Here is a 13,119-nt window from a genome sequence, read left to right as displayed (position 1 = left end):
TGTGATGAAGCGTGATCCCAGGAGGCCGGTCCTCTGACATCATCCAGGCCGGCCTCCTGGGATAACGTTTCATCCATGTGACCGCCGCTACAGCCTGTTATTGGTCACATGAGATCCCATGAGAATAAAACACAGACTCCTAGGTAAGTTTAATATATTGTTTGTTTTCTGAGTTGCGTTTTTTGCGGCGGGATCGCTGCGAACCCGCCGCAAAAAACGCAGCAACTGCTATTTGTTGCGTAATTTACCTCCCCATTGAATACAATGGGGAAAACCTGCAACAAGTAAGGCGCGTTTACGCAAATACAATTGACATGCTGCGGAATAAAGCTGCACCGCAGGTCAGTTTCTGATCGTTTTTTTCCGCTCAGTATTTACACAGCGTGTGGATGAGATTTGTTTTATCTCATCCACTTTTCTGCTACTATATTTGCTGTGGATTTTCTGCAACGAATTCCATTGCGGAAAATCCGCAGTATTTATTCAACGTGTGAACTGGCCCTTACTCCGTTTTCTCAGAGGCTATCTTTTGTATAAGATAAAAAAATATTAAAATTGCTGTCCCCGTGGGCAATGTTGGTATTTTTTATTACTTCTTATTTAACTCACACTGTGAAGGCCGTAAAACAAAATGTAAATAGCCAAAATCGCTGTTTTTTGTTCACATTAGCTCTAAAAAAATGTCATAAAAATGATCAAAAAGTTGCATGTACCAAAATATTGTACCAATAAAATCTACAGCTCGTCCCGCAAAAAATAAGCCCTCACACCGCTTAATAGACGAAAATATTAAAAAGTTATGTCTCAGAATGTGGTGAAACAAAACATTTTTTTTTTAACAAATAGTTTTCTTTGTAAAAGTAGTAGAATATAAATAAAAACCCATATAAATTTGGTATCACCGTAATCGTATTGAGCCGCAGAATAAAGTTAAGTTGTCGTTTTTACTGCACGATGAAAGCCGTAAAATTGAAACCCAAAAAACTAAGGAGGAATCACAGGTTTTTTTCCAATTTCAGCCCACAAAGATTTTTTTTCAGTTTCCCAGTACATTATATGGGGTAGTGAAAACGTAAATGAAAAAGCAAAAAATGTCTCAGTCCTGAATGGGTTAGGGTATGTTCACACGCAAACTCAAAAACGTCTGAAAATACGTAGCTGTTTTCAAGGGAAAACATCTGATTTTCAACCGTTTTTTAATCAAATTCGCTTTTTTCGTGGTGTTTTTTAAGGCTGTTTTTGTAGCTGTTTTTCTATAGAGTCAATGAAAAACGGCTCCAAAAATGTCTCAAGAAGTGACATGCACTTCTTTTTCGCAGGCGTTTTTTTTTACGCGGCCGTTTTGAAAAAGGGCCACGTAAAAAACGCCCCGTCGGAACTGAACGCTGTATTTCCCATTGAAACCAATGGGCAGATATTTGGAGGCGTTCTGCTTCCGACTTTTCAGCCGTTTTTCGTGCTGTTTACGGCCCGAAAAACGGCCGAAGATAGCCCGTGTGAACATACCCTCAAAATAAGAAAGCAGCCCATACTTACCTCTCTCTTCCCAGACGTTCCTGAGTTGGGGGCTCCCGTCACCTCTGTTCTCTGTTTGTATACAGAGCGGCTGCAGTGGTGACATCACGTTGACAGTACCGCTGCAGCCTATTACTGGCTGAACACCAGTGAGGCCATAAATAGGCTGCAGCCGATGTCACCGCTGCAGCTGCTCTGTATACAAGCAGAGAATAGAGGTGACGGGAGCCCCCAGCGCAGGAACGTCTGGGAAGAGAGAGCTAAATATAAGTTCTTTCATTATTTTAACTTCTCCTCTACTGCTTCAACAGAATTTCTTTTTAACCCCTTTAACGTAATTTGCACAGGGTCTAAAAAGGCAACAAATTGTAAATGTGCACTATGGAGCAACTGAACAATGTGCCCATCTGCCAATGATTAACAGTGCCGTTAAGTGCCAGCTTGGTGCCATTTTCCACTTATTTCCCCTTTAGTGTCCTTATGTTCAGTGCCCCTTGATGCCTATTTGCCATTTACTGCCCCTTTTGCACCCTTTGTCCCAGAAGAACAATAAATGGGCAATAAGTGGCAAATGGGCACTAAGGTGGCACTGAATCCTCTGCCCATTTGCTATTTTTAGACCCCCATTAGTGCCCCAATACAACCAAACCCCACAGACTGACTGTCCTGCTGGACTTCTTACAGTGCAATGTGCCCACTGATGCTGCTGGAGCTGAGCCCTGGGGAAATAGCGGTTCATGCCAGACCAGGAACGCATGGTAAGATAGTCTCCTCCCTGTCTTGCGTCCTGAGTGATGTCATCATGCCTGATCATCACTCAGGACGTAAGACGAGGAGAGCGGGTGAGCGGTAGTCGCGGCACGGGGCAGCCAGTATTGAGGTCAGTGAGTGACACGCTGGCGCCCCGAACAGTAGCCGCAGCGCATGGCGGCCGGCGCGCTGTGCGACCGTAGCGGTTGCACGTAACTAAGGCCAGCCATGTCTGTACAGAGGTAGGAGCTTCAAATTCCATGCTAAGACATAGTTAAAGGGGTTTTCCGGTTTCAGAAAATTAATGTTATATTTTGTATAAATAAAAGTTATACAATTTTCCCATATACTTTCTGTATTAATTCCTCACAGTTTTCAAGATCTCTGCTTGTTTTTATTCAGCAGGAACATTCATTGTTTACTTCCAGTGGATAAAATTCTGTCCATGGTCATGTGTTGGACACACAGATGCTGGGATCGTTAGAAGACACCGCTGTGATACACATACTGTAACGAGCTGTGCACCTGTGTAACTTTTAATTATACAGAAAATTATGTTAATTTGTTTAAACTGTTAAACACCCTTAAATTTTTTAATTCTGACTTTCTGCCACTAGTGGGAGCTTACTGAATACTGTTTTGTTGTTAAAGAGGCTCTGTCACCAGATTTTGCAACCCCTATCTGCTATTGCAACAGATCGGCGCTGCAATGTAGATTACAGTAACGTTTTTATTTTTAAAAAACGAGCATTTTTGGCCAAGTTATGACCATTTTCGTATTTATGCAAATGAGGCTTGCAAAAGTACAACTGGGCGTGTTTAAAGTAAAAGTCCAACTGGGCGTGTATTATGTGCGTACATCGGGGCGTGTTTACTTCTTTTACTAGCTGGGCGTTCTGACGAGAAGTATCATCCACTTCTCTTCAGAACGCCCAGCTTCTGGCAGTGCAGACACAGCGTGTTCTCGAGAGATCACGCTGTGACGTCACTCACTTCCTGCCCCAGGTCCTGCATCAACTTACCTGCAAATGCCGATGCTGCTGCAGAATCAACTGTAGCCTCTGATGCCGATGTGTCCTCGCTCGTCCTACACGATGCAGGACCTGTGAGTGACGTCACAGATCTGCACTGTCAGAAGCTGGGCTTTCTGAAGAGAAGTGGATGATACTTCTCGTCAGAACGCCCAGCTAGTAAAAGAAGTAAACACGCCCCGATGTACGCACATAATACACGCCCCGATGTAACACACACAATACACGCCCAGTTGGACTTTTGCAAGCCTCATTTGCATAAATACAAAAATGGTCATAACTTGGCCAAAAATGCTCTTTTTTTTAAAAATAAAAACGTTACTGTAATCTACATTGCAGCGCCGATCTGCTGCAATAGCAGATAGGGGTTGCAAAATCTGGTGACAGAGCCTCTTTAAGTTGAATGTATAAATCGTATGCAGTAAGCTTCCCCAGGTGGTAACTGCGTGTGGATAGAATTATTTTTTTTTATCTGTGATTATACAGGGAATTCGAGCTCTGTAGCTGTGACTGCTAAACATAAGTATTTAGAAATGTATCAACACAGAATTTTGGATTTATTCTATTTAGATAAAATATAGCACAGCAATAAAGTTGCTTTACTGTTGAGGTAATGAAGTCTGGAATTTGAGATGATCAGTGACATACTCAGATAATCACCATTTCTTTACTTACTAAAACAATACATCTGAATTTGCGGAGGGAAACGTAATATAATCCTAAAATATTGATTAGTAAACCAGTAAAAATGCTCCAATCTGGCAAACATTCATCAATAATTCGTAATCTGCTACATCTTTAGAGTTAAGCCTAATTATATATCCCATACTGTATGGTGACCAAATAACAGTGCTGTACGTTAGCCATATAACACTTCGATACAGTTGCCTAAATTACAATGTTATAGACTACTACCACCACCACCACCACCACCATAAGTGGACGAAAATAAGATACTGTACTGTGCCTTAGTAGCAGTGTAATAAACTCGGCCAATTTTATAGAAAATTAGACCCTGGGCAACAAGAAATATTTCACTGTTTCCCATTTTTAGGCGGGTTGTTTAGTCATTTCTGCCCATATAAGGCTATGTTCACACGGAGTATTTTGCAGGCAGAATTCCTGCCTCAAAATTCAGTTTAGATGTTTGAGGCAGATTTTCCTCTCCCTGCACGCCGATTTTCGCTGCGTTTTCCGCTGCGTTTTTTGCCTGCGGCCATTGGGCGCTGCGGGCATAAAACGCTGCAAAATACGCTTTCTCTGCCTCCCATTGAAATCAATGGGAGGTCAGAGGCGGAAACGCCCAAAGATAGGGCATGTCGCTTCTTTCTCCTGCGAGCCGGTTTTACTGCTCGCGGGAGAAAACCGCCCCCGCCTCCCATTGAAATCGACGGAAGGCATTTTCGGGCCGTTTTTGACTAACTTTTTGGTGCGGTTTCCGCGTCAAAAAACTCGTCAAAATACTCTGTGTGAACATAGCCTAATACTGCCATACAGTGCCAAGATAACACTGACATATATACCCCTCATAATACCATTATATAGTGCTAAAATAATACTCAGTATTTAAATAATACCCACCTAAATAGCCCACATAATACTATCATATGTTTCCCCTTTAAAGGGGTAATCTGGGTTTTTAAATTGATGGCCTATCCTATGATCCTCTCTACAAAGGGAATTATGTTCAATCAAGTTACGGCAGAAACTCCACGACTTTACTAACCAAAAGAGATAAAATGGAGCATCAAATTACCAAATATTTAATGGAAGTGAACATTGCTTGATAGAGTTGGGGAATATTTACCATTTTATACAAGTACATCATGTTTATTTAGGATTAATATTCCAACTCAGGCCATTCCTGTCACACCCGCTGTTTTTCTTTTTGGAACTTTTTGCTTTATTTGCCTCTGTTTGTATGTATTTTTATGTGTTGTTTATCTAATAAAATATATTTTATACTTTATATAAATATTTGGTAGTTTGATACTTTTTTTAGTAGATAGATAGATAGTTTTTTTTTGCGTCCAAATAATAGATCCAAACATAAAAAAATAATGTCATTACTTTATAATTGGTGGGGGTCCAAGTGCTGGGACCCCAACCGATCCTGAGTATAAGGGCCCGCAGTTCTCTTTCCCTTCACAGCAAGTGGCTAGAGTTGCCACTGTGCAGGGAAACCTTTGAGAGGCCGCAGTGCTGCTTTAGCACTGTGTCCCTCTCATAGTCAGGTTTGGTGGGGGTTCCGGAAATCGGAGCCCCCACCGTTAGCAATGTGATGGCATATCTTACTGATATTCCATCACTTTAAAATATGGAAATACTCCTTCTGCAATGTCAAAAAAACAAAATTAGAAGACTTAGCAAAGATAACCAGTTATGAAACCACTGTGGTTGGAAAATGCAATATTTTATCTTGAGCTTTCCTCCTTGAGCTTCTCCAGCATTACTAATAAATTGTAACCACTTTCTATAAGAATCTGATAATCCAGAATAGTATGATCATCTCTTTAATGTTGGGTGACAGGGATGTGGCGGTGATTGTTAATATAAGGGGTCCACGTATTAACAGGAGGGCTTATGCAGAGATATTTTTCCAGAGTACTCTGACAGCTCCCTGAAAATTACTTTTAAAAGTTGACAACTTTGGGTTATATTTAACCCCTTCCCTCTTTAGCCACTTTTGACCTTCCTGACGGAGCCTCATTTTTCAAATCTGACATGTGTCACTTTATGTGGTAATAACTCCGGAATGCTTTCACCTATCCAAGCGATTCTGAGATTGTTTTCTCGTGACACATTGGACTTTATGTTACTGGCAAAATTTGCTCGATATGTTCAGTATTTAATTGTGAAAAACACCAAAAATTAGCGAAAAATTGCAAAAATTTGCATTTTTCTCAATTTAAATGTATCTGCTTGTAAGACAGGCAGTTATACCACACAAAATTGTTGCTAATTAACATCCCCCATATGTCTACTTTAGATTGGCATCGTTTTTTGAACATCCTTTTATTTTTCTATGACATCACAAGGCTTAGAACTTTAGCAGCAATTTCTCACATTTTCAAGAAAATTTCAAAAGGCTATTTTTACAGGGGCCAGTTCAGTTGTGAAGTGGCTTTGAGGGCCTTATATATTAGAAACCCCCAAAAAGTCACCCCATTTTAAAAACTTCACCCCTCAAAGTATTCAAAACAGCATTTAGAAAATGTCTTAACCCTTTACACATTTCACAGGAATTAAAGCAAAGTAGAGGTGAAATTTACAAATTTCATATTTTTCTGCAGAAATAAATTTTTAATACAATTTTTTTTATAACACAGAAGGTTTTACCAGAGAAATGCAACTCAATATTTGTTGCCCAGTTTCTGCAGTTTTAGGAAATATCCCACATGTGGCCGTAGCGTGCTACTGGACTGAAGCACCGGCCTCAGAAGCAAAGGAGAACCTAGTGGATTTTGGGGCCTTATTTTTGTTAGAATGTATTTTAGGCACCATGTCAGGTTTGAAGGGCTCTTGCGGTGCCAAAACAGTCAAAATCCCCCAAAAAGTGACCCCATCTGGGAAACTAGACACCTCAAGGAAATTATCTAGGGGTGTAGTGAGCATTTTGATCGCACAGGTTTTTTACAGAAATTATTGTAAGTAGGCCGTGAAAATTAAAATCAACATTTCTTCAAAGAAAATGTAGGTTTAGCGATTTTTTTTCTCATTTCCACAAGGACTAAAGGATAAAAAGCACCACAAAATTTGTAAAGCAATTTCTCCCGAGTAAAACAATACCTCACATGTGGTAATAAACGGTTGTTTGGAGACACGGCGTGGCTGAGAAGGAAAAGAGCGCTATTTGGCTTTTGGAGTTCACATTTAGCAGGAATGGTTTGCGGAGGCCTTGTCACATTTACAAAGCCCCTGAGGGGACAAAACAGTGGAAACCCCCAACAAGTGACCCCATTTTGGAAACTATACCCCTTGAGGAAATTATCTAGGGGTATAGTGAGCATTTTGACCCCACAGGTTTTTTGCAGAAATTTTTGCAAGTAGGCTGTGAAAATGAAAATCTACATTTTTTCAAAGAAAATGTAGGTTTAGCTAATTTTTTTTCATTTCACAACGACTAAAGGAGAAAAAGCACCATAAAATTTGTAAAGAAATTTCTCCCGAGTAAAACAATGCCCCACATGTGGTAATAAATGGTTGTTTGGAGACACAGCGTGGCTGAGAAGGAAAAGAGCGCTATTTGGCTTTTGGAGTTCACATTTAGCAGGAATGGTTTGCGGAGGCCACGTCGCATTTACAGAGCCCCTGAGGGGACAAAACAGTGGAAACCCCCCACAAGTGACCCCATTTTGGAGACTACACCCATTGAGGAAATTATCTAGGGGTATAGTGAGCGATTTGACCCCACAGTTTTTTTTCAGAAATTATCGGAAGTAGGCCCTGAAAATAATAATCTACATTTTTTCAAAAAAAATCTAGGTTTAGCTAATTTTTTCTCATTTCCAGAAGGACTGAAGGAGAAAAAGCACCACAAAATTTGTAAAGCAATTTCTCCCGAGTAAAACAATATCCCACATGTGGTAATAAACGGCTGTTTGGACACACGGCAGGGCTTAGAAGGGAAAGAGCACTATTTGGCTTTTTGAGATCACATTTAGCAGGAATGATTTGCGGAGGCCAGGTCACATTTGCAAAGCCCCTGAGGGGACAAAACAATGAAAACGCCCAAAAAGGGACTCCATTTAGGAAACTACACCTCTTGAGGAATTCATCTAGGGGTGTAGTGAGCATTTTGACCCCACAGATGTTTCATAGAATTTATTAGAATTAGGCAGTGAAAATAAAAACAGTCCTTTTTCTTCAATAAGACGTAGCTTTAGCGCAAATTTTTTCATTTTCTCAACAAATAAAGGAAAAAAAGAACCCAACATTTGTAAAGCTATTTCTCCCGAGTACGGCAATACCCCATATGGGGTCATAAACTGCTGTTTGGGCAAACGGCAGGGCTCAGAAGGGAAGGACCGCCATTTGGAGTGCAGATGTTGCTGGATTGGTTTCTGGGCACCTGTGGGCCCAAAACAGTGGAAACACCCCAGAAGTGACCCCATTTTGGAAACTACACCCCTCAATGCATTTACCAAGGGGTGTAGTAAGCATTTTAACCCTGCAGGTGTTTTGTAGAAATTAGTGTGCACTCAATGTTGCAGAGTGAAAATTGGATTTTTTCCATAGATATGCCAATATGTGCTGCCCAGCTTGTGCCACCATAACAAGACAGCTCTCTAATTATTATGCGGTGTTTCCCGGTTTTAGAAACACCCTACATGTGGCCCTAATCTTTTGTCTGGACATATGACAGGGCTCAGAAGTGAAGAGTACCATGCGGAGTGGAGGCCTAATTTGGCGATTTACAAAGTATTGGTTCACAACTGCAGAGGCTCAGATGTGAAATAATAAAAAGAAACCCCTGATAAGTGACCCCCACTATGGAACTGCACTCCTCAAGGCATTAATTAAGGGGTGTAGTGAGCATTTTCACCCCACAGGTCTTTTCCATAAATGATTGCGCTGCGGATGGTGCAAATTAAAAATTTATATTTTTCCCTAGACATGCCATTCAGTGGCAAATATGTCATGCCCAGCTTATGACGCTGGAGACACACACCCCAAAAATTGTTAAAAGGGTTCTCCCGGGTATGACGATGCCATATATGTTGAAGGAAACTGCTGTTTGGGCACGCTGTAGGGTTCAGAGCCGAGGGAGCACCATTTGGCTTTTGGAGAGCGGATTTTGCTTGGTACTATATTTGTTTGAGTATTGCTGGTGTTTTATAATGTGGGGGTACATGTAAGCAGGGCGGAGTATATAAGGGGCATAGTCAGGTGGTATAAAAAAATAAAAATAATCCATAGATGTGTGTTACGCTGTGATGCAATCCTTTCTGCACAGGCCGGTGTCGCACTGATAAATGGTGTCATTTCTTATCCCCCTTTTGGTCCACACTCCGCACCTTTTGTAGTTTGGGGAATTTTGCTGGGAAGTGTTGTCCTGGTATAATACGGGCACCGTCGCTTCCAGCGGATATGTTTGGGCCCTCCCCTTCCCGGTTCCCTAATTTTAGGTCCTTGATAAATCGCCTCTTGAAACAGAAGAAATGTTCCCCTCGGGCACAACTGCATATTTTTTTATTTCCTGACTTATTGGAGCCATAACTAATTTTATTTTTCATAGACGTAGCGGTATGAGGGCTGGTTTGTTTTGCGGGACGAGCTGTAGTTATTATTGGTACCATGTTGGGGTACATGCAACTTTTTGATCACCTTTTATCCTATTTTTTGGGATGCCAGGTAAACAAAAAAACGCAATTCTGGCACAGCTTTTTTCGTTTTTTTTATACAGCGTTCACCATGCGTTATAAATTACATGTTAACTTTATTCTGCGGGTCAGTACGATTCCGGCGATACCAAATTTATAGAACTTTTTCATGTTTTACAACTTTTTGCACAATAAAATTACTTTTGTAAAAATAATGTATTTTTTCTGTCGCCAAGTTGTGAGAACCATAACTTTTTAATTTTTTTGTCGACGGACGTGTATGAGGGCTTTTTTTTTGCGGGACGAGCTATAGTTTTTATAGGTACCATTTTTGGATACGTGCGTCTTTTTGATCACTTTTTATTGTAATATTTGTAGGGCAAAGTGACTCTGGTAACGTTTTTTACGGGTTTTTTTTACGCTGTTCACCGCGTGCAATAAATAATATAATATTTTGATACCTCCGGTCGTTACGGTCGTGGCGATACCAAATACGTATGATTTATTATTATTTTTCAATAATAAAGGACTTGATAAGAGTAAAAGGGGGATTGTGTTTTATTTGATTACTTGAAACTTTTATTGTTTTCAAACTTTTATTTTTTGCACTTTTTTTTACACTTTTTTATACTTTTTTTACACTTTTTCTCAAGTCCCACTAGGGGACTTGAAGGTCCAACGGTCAGATTTTTTTTTTTCTAATACATTGCACTACCTATGTAGTGCAATGTATTAGATCTGTCAGTCATTCACTGACAGCAAGCCGATTAGGCTTCGCCTCCCGGCGGGGCCTAAATCGGCTTCCGTAATGGCAGAGCAGGAGACCATTGTGTCTCCTGTTGCCATAACAGCAGTCGCCAGTCCCGATTGCCTATCAGGGCTGGCGATCTGCTAGTAACCGCTACGATGCAGCAATCGCTTTCGATTGCTGCATCGAAGGGGTTAATGGCAGGGATCGGAGCTAGCTCCGGTTCCTGCCGTTACAGGTGGATGTCAGCTGTACAGTACAGCTGACTTCCACCGCTGATGACGCCGGATCAGCTCCTGACCCGGCGCCATCTTGCCGGCAGCTAAGGAAGCCGATCAGGCTCCGCCGCCGGGCGGATCTTGACCGGCTTCGGTGCTAGGCAGACCGGGAGGCCAGTATTAGGCCTCCGGTTGCCATTGCAGCCACCGGAACCCCGGCAATTTCATTGCTGGGGCTCCGATGAGCTGCAAACACCTTAAGTGCAGCGATCGCGTTTGAGCGCTGCACTTAAGGGGTTAATGGCGGGGATCGAAGCTAATTTCGGTCCCCGCCGTTACAGTCGGATCTCAGCTGTAAGATACAGCTGAGATCCGACGATGATGGCACCGACTCAGCTTCTGAGCCAGTGCCAAACATTTGACATACATGTACGGCATTTTGCGGGAAGTCAATGCTTTCCATGACGTACATGTACGTCAAATGTCGGGAAGGGGTTAAAGGAGCTGTCTTTATCACTGACAACACCTTTAAAGGTTTTGAGAGTACCCTGGGACCCAAATGCAGACTCAAAAGAGCTATATAAAATATAACCAAAAAGAAAAGTATAGTAGTGATCACCCACCAAATACAAGTAATGTATATATCAGAAAATAGTTTTGTTAGGAGGGTTCGTTCGTTCATTCAATTCAGTATATGTTTGCCTGCATCCAAACTGAATAACCAAAGCAAAAACGAAAAAAAGATGCAAAACGCAATTGTAATGTATCAAATATAAAATGCAATACATTTTATTAAAAAATACTATATAAGACAGCTGAGGAGTACCAGAGTAGCGGAGGATCTTTCGGGGAGCCCAGCTTTTGGCACAATTATGGGTCCATTTGAGACAACCACTTGCCTACTACCTAGGGTCTATTTTTTATTGGGTGATTCACAAATAATCTTTTGGACCTTATTGATGATATGTCCTGTGTGTACAATGATGGCAACAAAGATTATGATGAAATTAAAAGTGGCCCCTCAAAATTATTTCTTCTGGTAGGCCCAAGGAAACCCAGTCCGACACTGCTACATAATGTTGTAACCGGTTTTGATCCTGATGACCCCAAATACCTACACACACTGAAGGATGAGCTGCGGCAAAAATTATTCATACGGTAGTGTTTTTTATATGGCGCTCCATCTGAGAAAGCCTGGTTGTAATCTTACCTCTAACTTATCTGTATTTATGCCTGTTACAATTGTGTTTAAAAATCAGCTTCCATGGACTGGACTTGTAAGGGAGGGGGCAGCTCACGACACAGGGTTTCTCTCTCTGTTGTTCTTGGAATCCCTGCGTTATGTATCTCCACCTCAGGCCCACACCATGAGCTCAGGGTAGGTAAGAACCAGTATCCATCCATCCATCCATCCATCCATCCATCCTCCGGTATGGCAAATAAAGGTGATTTATTTCAAACAGCAAAACAGAATGCAACATTTCTGTCCAACCTTAGGACCTTTTCAAGCCAGAAACATTGCATCCTGTTTTGCTGTTTGAAATAAATCACCTTTATTTGCCATACCGGAGTGCTGCGGAATTTCTTTCTATATACAGTGGAGGAAATAAGTATTTGATCCCTTGCTGATTTTGTAAGTTTGCCCACTGTCAAAGTCATGAACAGTCTAGAATTTTTAGGCTAGGTTAATTTTACCAGTGAGAGATAGATTATATATATAAAAATAAAAAAGAAAATCACATTGTCAAAATTATATATATTTATTTGCATTGTGCACAGAGAAATAAGTATTTGATCCCCTACCAACCATTAAGAGTTCAGCCTCCTCCAGACCAGTTACACGCTCCAAATCAACTTGGTGCCTGCATTAAAGACAGCGGTCTTACATGGTCACCTGTATAAAAGACTCCTGTCCACAGACTCAATTAATCAGTCTGACTCTAACCTCTACAACATGGGCAAGACCAAAGAGCTTTCTAAGGATGTCAGGGACAAGATCATAGACCTGCACAAGGCTGGAGTGGGCTACAAAACCATAAGTAAGACGCTGGGTGAGAAGGAGACAACTGTTGGTGCAATAGTAAGAAAATGGAAGGCATACAAAATGACTGTCAATCGACATCGATCTGGGGCTCCATGCAAAATCTCACCTCGTGAGGTATCCTTGATCCTGAGGAAGGTGAGAGCTCAGCCGAAAACTACACGGGGGGAACTTGTTAATGATCTCAAGGCAGCTGGGACCACAGTCACCAAAAAAACCATTGGTAACACATTACGCCGTAATGGATTAAAATCCTGCAGTGCCCGCAAGGTCCCCCTGCTCAAGAAGGCACATGTACAGGCCCGTCTGAAGTTTGCAAATGAACATCTGGATGATTCTGAGAGTGATTGGGAGAAGGTGCTGTGGTCAGATGAGACTAAAATTGAGCTCTTTGGCATTAACTCAACTCGCCGTTTTTGTAGGAAGAGAAATGCTGCCTATGACCCAAAGAACACCGTCCCCACTGTCAAGAATGGAGGTGGAAACATTATGT

The sequence above is a fragment of the Rhinoderma darwinii genome, chromosome 3, assembly GCF_050947455.1.
Source record: "Rhinoderma darwinii isolate aRhiDar2 chromosome 3, aRhiDar2.hap1, whole genome shotgun sequence".
NCBI lineage: Eukaryota > Metazoa > Chordata > Amphibia > Anura > Rhinodermatidae > Rhinoderma > Rhinoderma darwinii.
This window is presented reverse-complemented; position numbering follows the sequence as displayed.